Genomic DNA, 17089 nt, shown 5'->3' on the forward strand with positions numbered 1-17089 from the left:
TCTCATTGATTCTTTTTCAGGTTATTTTTTTTTTTCTGTTTCATTAGATGTAATGACCTTGCTCCTAGATTCTAGTCCGAGGCTTTGGAAAAAATGACGCCTGCAATTACTGATTTTGTTTATTTACCACCCATTAGGAGGTTCCACCAGTGTCTCATCGAGAATATAAACATCTTTGAATAGGTGACCCATGTGGGTTTCTCTGTTTGTTTTCTTGTGTTCATTATTCATTACACTTGCTTCTGTAGATAGCATATGCTTTTATCACAATATGAACTAATTAGGGAGAAGAGCTGTAGCAAACCATGTCTTCATTTGTATTGACACTAAACACATTCAGGTAACTTCATGTAGAATACATCTACTTTTATGGCACAAAGAACTAGTTTGATGCAATATCAGAATACAAGCTTTCAGAATTTACTGATGCAGGTCTGTAACTGAAATGTATTGCATTCATTGGAGGAAGTGGATATCAACATGCTGGCCAAAATCAGAGAAGGAAAGTAACATAATTATTATTTTTCCAAAGTTCCTTCAGAAAACTTTCAATGCACTTTTGAAAACAATTAATTAATTATTCATAAAGTCATAACTCCCCTCTCTGAGGTTACTTCAGAAGACTCTCTTTGTTGACCTCAGACTTAATGCACACCTACCTGCACTAGTCCATTGTGCACTCACACTGGAACAAACACTCTGTCCTGATATGTGCCTCATAGAAGAGTCTCTTTGGAAAGAAGAAGACATTAAAATAATTCTCTTCACATAACCCCTGCTGATCTCATCAGGACTAATATCACCTGAAAGAACAAACACGGAAACCGATGAAGACATATCTGTGCAGCATCCCTCCTTAACCAGAGAACACTTTATTATTGATTTTCATGTAAGAATACAATCAACATCTGATACGATCTCACAGAAATCCTACTTAAAACATATAAGGTTTTATATGAATTCAATAAGTACTAAGGCATTATTTAAGATCTTATAATGTTTGAAGTGTTGTTCCCAAAATCCGAGGATTTTTATTGCCAGTTCTTAGAAAGTACTTGGGAAATATTAGCCATCATATTAGCCATTTCTTACACTCACCATGTCCTATATCTCCTATCCAGTTTATTTCTACGTTAACTCAGGTTTTCACTTTAATTGTGACTATGGAGCTGCTCCACACCCCAGCAGGCCTTTCACTGTCTCTTGCCATACCCAATGGTTACTCTGTCCTCAGCACAGATAGGCTAGATAACTTAGTTGGAGGAGTTGCACTTATCACCAAAACCTTGCTGCCCATTTGAACAGCTCCTCTCCCCACAATGCTAGGCTATGATCTTCTGCTCACCAAAATTGAGCCTAGCCCTCAAACCACTGTGAACATTGTCCTCCTCTATTGCCAATCAAACAACATCAGCACAGCGGACTCAAACTTCCCCTTAATCATCGCTCCAATCCTTAAACCTAACAAGAAGCTCCTATTCCTTGATGACTTCAAATTAAGCCTCAATAACCCAGCTGACCAGAAGTCCACTCTCCAAGAAATTAACCTTAATCCTGCCATCACTGCCCCCACCCACTCAAAGGGCCGGACCCTTGACTGGATCCTGAGCATCAACCTACCCAACACAGTTTTAGCTATTGACCACATGCCCTGGACTGACCACTCTATGAGCTGCTTCACCATAGCCATTAACTCTATCAAAGCCTACAAATGTAGTATCAAACCCCCCATCACAGTGAGACACATTTGCAAACTAACATTAGAGAGGATGGAACCCATTATCTGTGCCTCCCTGGATCTGATGCCTGACCTGACCGATCCTAAAACCATCCTGGCAGCCTACAACTCCACCCTCCATTATGCACTCAATTTGCACGCCCCACTTAAAACCACAACAACAAAAAAAAAACAACCACAATTGGTTCACCGGTGAATTAACCACCCTCTGAAAACTGAAACATGCCCAACAACACCTATGGAAATAATCCCATCCAGGCTCCACATGAAGCCTTTCACAAAATCAACAATCCTCCAAAAACGCAATTCTGACTACCAAAGCTAATATCTATAATGCTAGAATCAATGATGCTAGCTCAAATACAAGAGAACTCTTGAAAAGTCTGATCTGGCCAATAAAACCCACAACCTCAGAGAGAAAACCATCCTCAAATATCTTTGTTCCCTACCAACATTGCACCCCCTACAACCCTTATTGCTCCCCTGGAGCCCACCGTCGCACTTTTTTACTTCTCCCCTGTTTCGCCAGTTGAAGTGTTCACCACCATCAGTCGCCTTAAAACATCCACCTGCAAAGGAGACATCTGTCTTTCGCATCTCATCAAGCTGTGTGCAGCCCCCCTTGGAACCATTATCACACAATGTATCAATGCCTTGGCTGCCTCCGGCAAAATTCCTCACTCCGTAAAATAAGCCTGGGCCAACCCCCTCCTCAAAAAAAAAAACCCTTGCTTGATCTGAACCTCCCTACCAACTACCAACCCATCACCACAGTACAATTCCTCCTGAAAATTCTGGACTGTACCACCTACACATAGATCCAAACCTACATGGAAGCCCACAACCTCCTTGGCACATTCCAATCTGGATTTAGACCTGGACAAATCACTGAGTTAGCCCTCCTGGACCTCAAGATTTATTTGAACAGCATTTCGTGATATAGGGGTCTTGCCATCCTCCTCTTACTTGACCAATCAGTAGCATTTAATCTTGTGGATCACGATATCTTGTGCCACCACCTCACCTCCACCTTCAACCTCTCAAATGATGCAGCCAAATGGATCAACTCCTTCCTGAGTGAGCAATTCTCAAGAATCTTAGCAGGATCGGAAGCAGCTGACCCTATCCCCGTCTCTTTCAGGGTCCCTTAGGTGTCATGCCTCGCAACCATCCTGTACAATATGTATACCAAATCTCTCTTTGACAACCTCAAGCACCTCGAAATTCACTACACTAACTTTGCTGATATCAACCGAGTTTACATAATCATTCAGGCATGGATGTCCAACCAAAATGGAGCTCTTCATCATAGGCTCCCCACATTGCCTTAAACTCCTTGACCCGGACTTCACCTTCTTCTCTATCAACGGAAACATTACACCTTTTTCTAGTTTTGTCAAAGCCCTACGAGTCCACATGGACCCTGAACTCACCATGCACAAACACATCAAAGCGGTTCCCTCCTCTGCAGCCTACTGTACTAAACTCATTAACCTGTCCAGAAAATTCCTATCCCCAGATAACTGCCTCACACTGGCAAGAGCAAATATCGGTAGCAAACTGGATTACATTTTTTTTAATTATTATTCTTTTTTTTTATTAAGTGCCTCTGGTCAACTCCACATTTGACCTTTTGCACTGTGAAATTTAAAACCACATAAGTTAATCAATCATAAAATACAACATCCTAAAAGAATAAAAGAAATAGAATTGTGTTGAAACAGTATATAGAAACAAATATTACAGATATATTTACATCATTTAAAATTTAGAAAAGATGATACCAGAAACATTCATATAGCTATACTCCGTACAATCAATGCGTGTAATCTTGTACAAAGTCTCTTGCAATCCATGTAATATATTTCAACAGCAGTTGACCATTTGCAAATCTAATCTCTTTTTCACAAACAGCCAGATGTGGTACTTGGTGGCAGACACTACCAAGGACTGTGCACCGTAAATTGTGCTCCAAAACTGGTCAGCAGTATATGAAGAACATTCATAATAGCCCTTCTTGTATAAGCTGGCAAATACAATAAATTGGGTTAGTAGAGGTCTAAGGGTTTCAACAGCTAGTTCGCAAAAATGACATAAACGCTCTTTCCTCTTGATGCCAATCCATGCCCTGTGTTTTTGAAAACCAGTAGAATTTCTAAGCCCAAACATGAGATAAAATGTACTAAAGGGGGTATGTAATTGAATTAAATAGTCACGCAGCGTATTTAAGTTCATTCCCTGAGAAGAATAGAGAACATATGTGCTCGTTTTAGCCAGATAGTCCATAGACTTCCTCTCAGTACGCAAAAAGCATAACATTTCTCTATAGCCTCAGGCGATTCTTTCATGCCAATGTTCATGAAATGATTCAATACCAAGTTTTCCATGTCCTTAAACCAAAAGCTTTGTGAGTAGCATTGCATGTGGTGCGTAGTAAGGCTCAAATGTCTACCTTCCTCTGCATCTTAAAATGGATCGAGGCCCAGAATTTACATACTGCCACCAACCATAATATATGTAGGGAAGGTTGACCAAGTTCCAATCGAAAAGCCTCTACTGGGACGGCACCATGTAAGCCCTGCGAATCTCAAGAGTTTTGTCCCAAGTTTCTTCAACCAGTGCACTGACCCTTCTGGTAATGTTTCAAGAGCATAGAGAATAACCAGAACAACCAATACTCTATATGGGTGGAGTTTAGCTCATTTTTTCCAAGTCATGGTGGCAACTGCGTTAGTATGACAGATACAGGTGGAATTAGGAGTTATCAGCATGCCTAAATATTTATAAACCTCAACTTGTTCCAAACTGAAACCACCCAGATGCCATGTAAACCTCATCCTTCTTTAAGCCTTACTTCCAATGGACATAATCTTTGCCTTGCTAGTATTTATGTGAAGACCGTTCAGTACAGCATATTCTTTCAAAGCATCAAGCAAACGTTGCAGGCCCATAGTTGTAAGGTCAAAGATAAGGTCTCATCAGTGTAAGTGATGCAGTGTATCTCCTCATCATCATACCTGGGAGGATGATCATGTATATATTTTAAAACAGAAGCAAAATCTGCTAGGTAGAGGCTATATAGCAGGGGCGCGAGTATGCAGCTCTGCTTCAGGCTGATGTTAGTGTGAAAGTTCTGAAAGTTGTCCATCTTGGGACAACCTAACCCTTACTACGGTATTGCTGTGCAACAACTTCATAAAATAGAAAAGGGAGGAGTCCAGACCTCAATTCTCTAGCTTATTACGCAATCTAGGTCTATCAACAGAATCTAAAGCAGAGCTATAATCCACAAAGCACAGGTAAAGAATGGTTGCAGGATTTTCAAGGGTGTCAGACATAAGAGTGAGGACCACCCAGATAGAGTGGGTGGTATTATGGCCACTCCTAAACCCAGTCTGTGTGATGTTTAAGATAGAATTAGAATCAGACCTGGAAGACAACAGTTCTAATAATAAACCTGAAAAGATCTTAGAGGTGCTGTCTAACATGGCCAATAGTATATAATTATTTCAAATAGTGCGGGAGCCTTTGTTATAGACAGGAATCAAAATTGATTCATGCCATGTGGGAGGGAGCTGACCAGTCTCACACACGTACTAGAACAAAATTCTTAACACATCAGCCCAATGCTAGGGATCGCCTTTGAGTACCGCATTACAAAGTCCATTGGGGCCAATGGCCCTGGATGTTTTAGATTTCAATATTATTGAGGTGTGTTGTCCTCCTTTATGTGACACCAATCCAAGTAGCGAATTTTAGTGAGACCCCATGAACAAGTGTGAAAATCGGAATTTACCCAATATGTCCTTGCAATGTGGGTGGTCCAAATAATCTCTATAATACCACATATATCCAGATCAGATTTAGCAGATCTAAAAGAGTGTAAAAAAAAAAACAAAAATCTTGGTTTTGCAAGTCCTAAGTAATGTGTTTATAAGGAGCCAATTGGATGCATGTTCATTGTATTTATTGGCCTGCAACCAAAATTTACAATTAGAACTTGCTAAGGCTTTACATTTTCTTTTCAATTGCATAGATAAGAGGCCATTGCTCCTAATTGCACGACGGGTAGCATTCAGCTCTTTCTTTCTCTTAGCTATTCCGTATAGGGCCCCTGGCATTCCTTGATGCATTTTCCCCACTAACATGTTGGGATACAAATACACAATACTTAACCAGCAAACGTTTCAAGTCACATTGCCTCAATACATTAACATTAGACAGGATGCTGTATTTGAAATGTGAATTAAAATGGTTAATGTTGTAAAACGACCATCGTAATCTATTGCCCTGCAAATTAACTACAGGATTTTCAAAGAAACATGTGCAATCCTGCCTTTTAATGAGCTGACATTTTATAGTGAGAGAAGCATGGTCACTTTTACCAAAAGGACTAACATGTAGTTCAGGAAAAGTACTTTAGAATAACAGAATTAAGAAAAACAACTTCTATGCAACTACTATATGTTCCGTTAGAACAGGTCAATATTGGTTCCATGTTATTCGTTGTGACCATATGTAAATCATATTCTAGCAGAGCCTCACACCACACCTGCTCCTTTAACACAGCAACCACGCTTGTTCCTTCCTTAGGAGCTATTGAGAGGGAGTGAGTATAGTCAACATTTAAATCACCAGAAAGTATGAGACCACTGCAGGAATGGCAATAGTGTTATCGACAACAGAGGCACAAGACCCAAGTGTGATTTAGACAATGTGGCGCATAACAGGTTATTATGCAAGGAAGTATCCCACAATTCAACCAAATCATATGCAGACTTTGCTCCGAATCAAAGTCCGCCTTTAGTGTGGCCCTTAAGTACAGGGGATGATCATTTGAAGACCAGACTGTAGCCCTCTAGATCGAATGGAGAGGTCAGCCAGGTTTCCTGCAGTACGAACACCTGAGCATTCATTTATCGAGATAAACCACTCTGATTACTAAGATATGAGTTGAAACCCCTTGTGTTCCAGGAAACCACTGTAAAGAAGGCACGGTCTTGGCATGGAGAAATTCAACAGGACCCGTGCACTTGTAACCAACTGCTGGTGATGCTCTGAGCATCTAGCTTGTAGCCATCACTGTACCTTTCTACAAACTGTCTAAAGTTAGCAGTGGGAGCCATTTGACCCCGATGGCATTGATTCTGCATAACAAGGTGGAATACAGTGAGCTCAAATCCTAGGGCCTTAAAGGCTTGGACATGTTTACAGATTTTCTCTACAACAATAGGTGAGGTGAAATATGCAATCACCCAATTTGTAAAGCTAGACAATTGTGGCAATTCAAGGGACACAATATCCTTAGTGGTGATCATGCAAGGATCTGAAATGATATGAAATAATTCCAGAGGCCATGTTCGGTTTAAAAATTGACTCCTAGCATTAGGAGAAACTAATAAGTTTGATATGTCTAATGTCAGCAAACCACGGAGTATCGAGGACATGTGCAATATTGAGTCGTAATGGTTTTTGAAGGAATTCCACACTTGCGTACCAGGCTTCAGATAGATTACCAGGTTCTCCAGATGTGTGTACTGTGCCAGTATCAATGATGGATGGGCAGCTGGGAGTAATTGTAAGTGTGGTTCATAGATTGATGGACTCATTAGACTGAGAATTGGATGCATTAGCAGTTTGAAACAGATTCAGCAGAACTCCTAAGGGAACTAGATGCAGTAGCAGATGCAAGAGGGCCATCCCATTTATCCAAAGGGCCCTACATGAAAACCCTCCTTACTACACCATTGCCCATCTCACTTGTGACCATGTGAGAGCCAGCCATAGGCGAAAACATCCTAGTAGTATGATGTTTAGCCAATCTAGGCGACACACCTTCTTTGGGGCGTGACATCCATTTTGTAGTTGGCAGTCTAGTTTTATGGATCTTTTTCCTGATTAAGTTTCTTCTAATGAACGCAGGTGATGGGGGAGTGTTTAACATGGACTGTTTAGTACACAGGAACTCCAGTGCCTGCTCCTCAGACTCTGCTGCCACTCTGACCGTGCCAGTCCACTCATCGTCAGGCTCAAATGGAGTTGGAGGATTAGAGTTGATGGCCACAGGCTGTAAAAAAGGAGGATGCAAGCAATCAGAGGCTGCCGGTACCACAGCATGCAGCGTTGGAAATATGCAGGTCTGCATTAGCCATAGGTGGCTTATCTAAAATCGTTTTACTAGTCTCCCACGGAAGCACAGACATACCCACATTGTGTATTTCATTGCAGGTGGCGCAACTAATGAGAATCACATCCACCACTTTTCCCAAAATGGATTTCAAACCCCTCTGCTATTTATGAGCATAGTAGGAACAGGGCGTCGAGTTTGGATTCCAAGCTGATGAATGTATACAATGAACAGGCCTTGGCAGGAGTAGATCCTCTCAGGTAAACAGAATCAGAGTGTGAGATGCCATCCTCTGTGTCACTGTCACTTGAGTAAAACGCTGAGGAGGAAGGCAGTTTCGACAATTCAGGGGTGGCAGAGAATTTGGAGCCAATGATATTGTTGTGGTTTCCTTTAGCAAGGCCCAGTGTATTCTGTCTTCAATTTAGGCAATGATTCAGAAGCGAGCCATTGTTGTCTAAGGTAAAAAAAAAACAGTGTGAAACATGTATCACTGAATTCTGTGGTTCACTACCAGTGACAGTTTCTTAATGCGCAGATCAGTCAGATAAAGAGGGCTCGACCCCAAACACTGAGGCCATGGGCTCCAGGAAATGTATTATCTTATGTTGAGTAGGATTGTCAGAGCCCGGTTGATCCCTTTTATCGTCTTTTTGGGCATAGGGGGGAGGCACGGAATCTCGCTGTCCAAGTAATTGAGTGTGGAAGCATTTGCCTTTACGTTGCACTAGACTACATAGACCATAAGTGTGCTGCTTCCAGTTAGGCATAGTGTTAAGTGTAAGAAGCGATGTAACTCAATAAGAGTATATAAGCAGGGTAGCGTAAACTCACATACGATATACACCCTCTTCAGGCTCTAAGCTGCTGAACTGCAGAACAGTATCCAGCCAACACTTAGCCTTCACTTCATTTTTTCTGCGTGCATTCACGCTGGGGAAGGCTTTTTGTAGGAGCAGTTAGTCAGTGAGAGTAAGCCGAGCACTGATCTCCCTGCCCAAAGCAAACACATGTAGGCAGATTAAACTCTCTTTCCACTCTGTGCGGTGATTGTAGCGAAACACTGCAGAACTGTATACAGCCACACTTGAGCCTTCACTTCAGCCTTTGCACTGAATTACTGCAACATAATCCTCACAAATGTTGCCAAACTACAATTTATTCAAAACACTGCCCTTTGTACAGTTTGGGGCCAGAAAACATCTGACCGTATCTCACTTGTGAGACATGAAGCCGACTGGCTGCCGATAAAGGAACCTATTGGGCCTCATTACGAGTCCGGCGGTAAAAGGGTGGTAAAACTGCCTGGTTACCACCGGACTCGTATTACCATTCCGCCTCCGCGACTCCCGGAAATGCCAGGGCATTACGACCCTGGTGTCCCGGGAATTCCGGAGGCGGAATTCGGTAAATCCCCATTCCCATTGAGTCCCATAGGACTCCAAGGGAATGGGGAAGTGGAAAAACGGGCACCATCTCGTGATGGTGCCGGTGTTTCCACGTCTGCCTGCAGGCGGGCGGTTTTAAACCCACCAGGTCAGACCTGGTGGGAACATCACCTCCCGCCTGCAGGAGTTGGGATCATGCGGTCTGGAAACAATGGTGGCGGCGGGTTTACCGCCACTGTTATTTCCGGACCGCCTGACCTGTAATGAGGCCCATTGGGTTTACGGTCCTCTCTATCACTCACTGGTGCATTCACGACACCGCTCCCACGTACCTTGCCAAGCGCTTATCCAAAAAACACCATCCTCGCTGCCTGCAATCCTCCTCTCATGTGACACCTAGATTTGCTAGGCAAAGACCAGGAGGTGGCAGTTTCACTGTCTTAGCTCCTATCTTATGGAGCGCTCTCCACACTTCCTGTCAAGAAGAGCCCTCCTACTTGATCTTCCGTAAAAAACGAACAACTGCCCTGTTCAATAACTATGCCTAATTCACCACTGTACTGTCATGTTATCTATCATCACCCACACTCCACTGTTACCTGGTACCTGATTCCAACTGTCACCCTACCATGATTCTGCACCACTTGTTTTTTTTTTTTTTTGTAAGCATTGTAGCTTAGTGCCGTGATACTTCTGGGGACTGAGCGCTATCAAAACATGTAATTAAAAATTTTTAAAAAAAGACATTTGCAAAATCTGCAACCACTATTTCATAGCGACTTTTCGCATGCAATGTGTATTTTTGTTAACCTGAAACCCCTAACTACTCCGCTCTTTAAAAAAAAAAAGTAAGGATACATTCGAATCGATTGCGAAACCTTTCACTGTACACTGCAATCTATTGAAGGAACCTTGAGTTTTGTGAGAATACTGAAACCTATTAGAGGCATTTTGTTCAATTGTGTGTGGCCGCAAAAGCTCATCCTTGAATATGTCACTTATGATACCGTCTTCCAGGAGTAATGGAAGCCCAGTGCAAGCGATGGGATAAACACATCTTGCAAATAATATGGCACGCACATCATTCTCCGACTTTAACACAAATGCGACCTAAATAGTAACAAACTGACGAGCCTGCCTCCCTGCGCCATCCACACTGCCTTTGCTAGGTCTCACTCGCAGTAGAACTCTTGGTTTTACAATATAAAAAGCTAATAAGGCACGAGGCATGCGTCTTTCCTTAAGCGCTGGACCCGGCACAGTTTCTTATCGGCACTGATCCTTTTTTCAAATTCACCGACACACATCGATGTTGTATGTGATAAACTAGTGAATAATCTTATATGTTTACATGAAACACACTATACATTTGGATGTTTCAATTTAAAAATGCACACAGGATACATTTTCATTCTAAATGCTTAGCGCTAGGTAACGTTCACGCTGTTAACATTTTCAGTATTTTGATATCCATAGTTTATAATCGCATTATATTTGATTAATAAGAAATGTGAACTACTGAAACCGGAGTGAAACTAGAGTAGCTCCAGAAGAGCTTTGAGTTACCAAAGCTGCAGCACACTCCAACGCACACTTTGCCATGGATAGGACGGTGGACCAAAGCTTCTTTTTACTGGCGTACAATGTATTTAAACAGTGAGTTTATAAAGGACAACTGCAGGAAGCAGGGCAGCAATGAGATTTCAGCAGAGGCAATCGAGTGCACCTTCGGCACACACAGAATGTTGACCTTTCAGCAACTCACATTGCCGGAAGTATGCGAAAGGAGGAGTTAACGCTCAGGGCATTAGAATGTATATAGTGGGAAGGAATGGATGGACATGTTGATGGTGGTGCTGATGTCTTTGGGTAAAGTGCTACCGCAGGGTTATTAGCCGGTGACTGCATGACACTTCCCACTCCAGGGGCATTGTTTGAAAAGGCTTGTTTTTAAGTTGGTCTGGTAGCGGATTAGCAACTTGTGTCTTGAAAAGTGCCACAATAGACAGGTAACTTGCCAGGAAAGTGAACGAGGTTCCTGTGCTTTGCAGATTCCCCAGCTACATGTAAAGAGTATGCAAGCATTTAAACACAGCCATGGGAGATCAAAGAAAGAGGTGATCTGTGGCGACATTCACCTTACCCTTTCATTAGCATTGCTTCCTCTAAAAGGTAATAATAATAATAATAATAATAATAATAATAATAATAATAATAATAATACATCTTTATTGTGATTTGGTTCAATTAAGAACTTTACACCTCATTTATACAACATTCAACAAGACGTCAAGTAATTCGCATTGATTTACAGATATCAAGCAAAGTAGTTTAAGATCGAGATAAAACCATACATAACAATGAAGTCAAATTCATTAAAACAAACTAAACATAAACTGCATGTGTGTGCATAGATCATCCTTCATAATGTCGATTTCACTACGTACAATGTGACAGAGCGACAATGTGAATTTGAAGCACAATCTTCCTGATCCTGCTCACTGCCAAGGGGCTAGCTACCACAGAGCATGTGCTTTTCTATTATGTGTCCATCCATCTGTTGCAGGGCCTGCTGTGAGTGAGGGGGCAATTTTAGAGTGTCTACTCACTTGAGGGAAGAGGTGTGACCTAATGCCATTGCTAGAAAAGATGCTTGTAAGTTGACAGAGTGTGTGCTGCCATCTTGATTCTTGAACTCGAATGTCAGTGTAAATAGCTGTAGCTAAATATCTGTGCCCTTACAAGAAACTGTAGAGGTGGGACCTCAGAATGCCATTTAGGAGCAGTGTTCCTCTGAACATGGAGAGAATGTCAGCTGTGCCACAAATGTCGAGCAAATTGAAGAGGTTTACAGGATTGTTAAGGTTGAGACCATTGGCCTCATTACGAGGTTGCCTGTAGATCGCAGGTAGTACCGGTGGTGTACAGGCAACCTCGGCTTACCGTTTCCGCTGCAGAATATCCCGGTATTACCAGTATATTACGGGCAGTGGCAGAATAGAAAGTTCCCATTCCTGTCGAGTCCCATAGGAGTCCACGGGAAGGGGAACACTGAAGCACCGGCACCATTCTTAAATGTCCCAGAGCTTCCGTGATTAATCTGCCGGTATGGGCCTGAACTATCGGCAGGTCAGGCCTGGTGGTTGTTCACTGCCCCTACTGGCAGACTCAGAGTATGCCGATTCCAGAAAAGGTGCTGGCAACCCTGTTACCAGCACTTTTTCTGGACCAGCATACAAATGATGCCCTATATGGCTAAACAAACAAATCCACTGACAGAAAGTGAAATCCTACAGTTGTTCTCAAGTAGAGACTAGTTAAAACAATGTTGAAGCTTGACAGAAGCATTGTCTGAAAATTTTAATTCTTATTCATCGATTGGCCAGATCTGATCACTCTTTGGGGACTTAATAAATCTTTCTGAACTCCACATATTTGACATGAGAAAATGACATTTGTCAACACAACATTCTCCTTTATGAGTATATCGAACGAATTCCAATGTTGGAAATACAGGTGGAAAGTGCAACGGTGCTGCCATCTCGTTATTCCCAATTAACAGTAACTGTATAAAGTAATAACATGCTAATGACAATACAGACTGGAAATGAATAGGAATGGTAGGCAATGGCCCGAATTGAAACAGGTTTCCTAAACGTTGAAAGTGAAGACTAATTTGGATACAATAAATAGAATCACTGAATTGTGAGGCAGTGCAATATCTAGAATACAAACTGAAGCACACAATGCACGATGATTTAGAGATTATGTCTCACAGAATGACTATTAGCATTTTTGGCATGTTAGTGCCCTTGCATACAATAAGGAAATATTATCAAGTGCCTTCATATTGTGTAAACCTCTAAAATATTGAGACAGAGACATGCGTATGAAAATTGCAAGGGAGATAAAGTCATTTGCAAAAGAACAGAATTTCACTATGAGTTCGATTGTGATAACAAGTCAAGAGAAAGACTGTGGATGAAGTCAAACCATTGTTAAATTATATTTTAAAATGTATGTTCAGGTATCATTCATACAATGCAAACTCCGACTTTTGCATGGCTTCCTGAAGATGATGTCTATCAAGTTGCCAGTGATCAATTTGATAGTTATCTCTCGGAATCTTGCAGTCTTCATTCAATCTATGTGTACGTCAGTCGGTGATGTTTTGTCTAGGTTTTATTTCACTTAGGGAGAGCACAAAGGTGGATTGGTACGTGTCAATTCTCCCTAAAGCTGAGATGGATTTATGTTTTAGAATAGAAGCAATTGGATCTAGATACATCAGATCATTCCCCTCCAGTAGCACACTGTATCTTCTTCCAGGTCAAATTCATCCAAACAGCAAACACCTCAAGGAACTGGCCCTGTGTGCTTTCAACACACACTGCACAGTTACTCCCTTAGAGGCAGCCCCTGCTGAAAATGTCAACTTCCAGAAGAAATAACATTGTTATAATATAGTCTGTGGGGTGATTCTACCAACGCTTCAGTCTTGAGAATAACTCATGCAGGTCTTGTAGGTCATGTAGTTCTTAATTACAACATGTTTCCGAAGGCACTGATACACTCTGACAAGTGCCTCTGCAAACAAGATGTTGCCTGCGTTATGACGTACAAAGCTCTCTTGCGCAGTCTAGATGTTGGTAGACTTTAGAAACAAGGATGCTCATATAAGGATAATGTGTTTGCTGCAGTTTAGCTACCAGTCCTCGGATATGATAATTGGAAGCCATATAATACAACAGGTAAGCTGAGAGTTTCATTGCTTTGAGCTAAGAGGGTTATTAGTCTTCAGAATTCTTGATGTGTAAAATGGATCGTTATAGGGTCTACCCCATTACATGAATGTACGGTATACATATGTTACCAGCAAAGGTACAATTCCCAACCTTTATCTTATTATTCTAGGAAATTGATTTGTTATTGTTTCACTCTGTATTTGTTTTATGCTTCATAGATACAAATCCCTTTATAATTTTATTTTATCATTTGTGCCCCTAACTTCCATAGCTATGGAGATTTGTGTATTTTAGTGAGTGGTAATTATCAGGAATTACAATATACATTTTGAAATTATGAATGTAATAACTAGAATAGTTACTATAATTTAACATGTTTTATTTAGAGACGTTTTGAAGTTAGATCCTTATTCTCTGGAAAAAAAAAACATATCAAAATCTTATTTTGGGGATACCAAACAGAAACTGTGAATGAATAAAGCAGTCAAATTGATTTAAACAAGGACTTTATATTTTAATATGTTTTTAAATTGTGCACTCTGTATTTTTCAAACATTTTATTGAATAGTTTCCTATGTGAGGTGTGTGTTGTAAATTAATCTATAAGTGTTAATATACTTCAGTTCGACTAACATTATGAACTTTTATGGAATATTTTTCCAAGAGTGCAGCATTGCTTAAACAGATTTTGTTTAACCATTGATTTTATACATGTTCTATAGGTTCCAGCTGATAACCTATGACCTCTTGTGCCTATAATTTTCCTGAAATAAGTCTTTATTTTTTTCTAAACAAATATTACATAGAATACGATTTTTTTGTGCAATCACCAAAAATATACATAATTAGAAATAGAGCAAGCCACACTTTTAATGGATGATGTTTTTCCTTTCCCACAGTTGGGAGACCACGTTCAACCACTCTATTTAAATAGATCCTCCACAATATCACTTGAAGGATTTGCTAACAATTTAGGTCTTATCAGATGCAACCCCATCAATGAAACTCAAACCCAAAATGTATAAGAATGTAATCAGGCCTCCACGCAACATTAACATGACCTTGCCAGAAGCAACTCTAAAAGATTTCTGAATTTGTGCAAACCAACCAAATTGTATCTAAAATCATGAATTGCCATTCCAATGTAATGTGCTGCAGAAATATAATGAGATACGCTTAACCAAAAACAGCAATGGAAATTCTCTGCTTTATTAATTAATTTGATTTGATTTATTTTCCATTAGTAACACGTTCAAAACCCAAGGACATCTAGGCGCTGGTTACAGACATATAAGGTACCATAGAATACTTGTTAGATGAACAGATGAGTCTTTAGAAGTTTTCATAGCATAATTCCCTCACCTATGAACTACAAGTTTAATCAATAATTAGAAGCTACTTCTTTAATCTAAGAATAATCATACAATTCATGCACATCTTCCATTTCCACCCCGAATATTGTCCATCATTGCATAAGTACTCCAAACAGTGTACTATGCCAAAATCTCATATTGCGGTCTTCAAGGCTACTTGTCAAACCATCTACATAGTGTCCAAAATATTCAGCATCCAGACTCGTGGTTGGAACAGAGAGATGGAAACAAAACAACTGGTGCAGACAAGTGAAGAATCCAAATCAAAAGCTTCTGCGTGATACACTGAGCAATCCAATGTAGAGGCCCCAACTCCACCAGGAATATGTTTTTAAACTGCAGGTTTAGTTTTAGTAACAGGCCCATGCTTCAAAAGAAAACACCAGGGAGAAGATGAATTCTCTTTCCTAGTCACCAGCATGCATATAGAATTCCAAAGCAAAGTACCCCCACCCAAAGCTCCTCCCCCATGTTGCCTATATGTTGGGAGCCTGAGTGTCAGACACATGCAATTTTCAGTGTGTCGCAGTTAGAAATCGGAAAACTTAACCATGGAGGTGAATAAAAGAAGTTCACGGCTGGCTCAACACCAAGAAGTCAAGGCCACCTTGGGCCTGAATGTTCGAAGCAATGGTTACAGAAAGTGTGATAGAACAGAATTCCTGTCTAAGGTGAGGAGTGAGAACATTGAAGACGTCAGAGGTTCATCATTTAATAGTATTTTCAATGCAGAAAGACTCAAAACATTGTCTGCAGTCACGTGGTTGGATGAAAATAGACACTTGGATGAGCTGTATCGAAACCAAGAAGACAGAGTATGCCTATACTCCCTCAAATTCTCGAGCTCAGAGAACATTTTCAAGGCTAAGTTCAAAGATTAATTGACTGGAAAACTGAAAGGGTGATGATAGATGAACAGGCTATTTAGAGGGAAGCTATGGTTATGACCAGCCCACCAGCACCTGGATGTTAGCCTTCATGCTGCTTGCACAGGTGGAATATTACTGAGGGGTACAAAGGTGTCAACCAAATGTAGAGGGCCAGCCTATAGACAGCCCTATAGTTTGTATAACCAATGGGACGCTGTGTATTTGATGACATTTGTAGTGACCTGTACTAAGGGCGGGCTTAGTTGCCCCATCTGAGGTTAGAGACCCAATCACCTTCCTAACAAGTATGCAACATATACCTAGATTTTCCCTGTAATCCTTTGGGATGCCAAGTTTTTAGTATAAAAGTTGTTTTTTTCATGACATGCATTGAATGTGAGGCTCGAGCAAAGTTGTTGATGTTCGTTTTATCTCCCTGTTTTAGATGATTGACCTTAAAACAGTTACACCTTGCCAACTTCCTGAGTCAGATTGATTATTGATGTTTGAGTATATTCTGCATCTCCATCTATCTCAAAGTATTGCTACCTCCTCTTAAAGGGCTTAAAGGGCTGGGTCGGATAAAATCCATCGACCTAGTAAATATTGGACGTCCTGTGCCCTTTAGCTGGAGGAACGTGAGGCTCCTTGTAGATAGCGGCCATTAGTTTAAACTACAACTTGCAAGCACAGGTGGGACGGTTCCTCATTTTCAAGTGGAACCCCCTCCTCACTTCTACAGGAAGCTGAGCAAACCGAAGGTTGAAGTTGCTGGTTGAGGAGGAGATGATCCTGAGGGTCAGAAGTTGAAAACACGAATGGTGAGTAGACTGAGGTGGCAAACTGAAT

The sequence above is a fragment of the Ambystoma mexicanum genome, chromosome 9, assembly GCF_040938575.1.
Source record: "Ambystoma mexicanum isolate Mex_15411 chromosome 9, UKY_AmexF1_1, whole genome shotgun sequence".
Taxonomy (NCBI): domain Eukaryota; kingdom Metazoa; phylum Chordata; class Amphibia; order Caudata; family Ambystomatidae; genus Ambystoma; species Ambystoma mexicanum.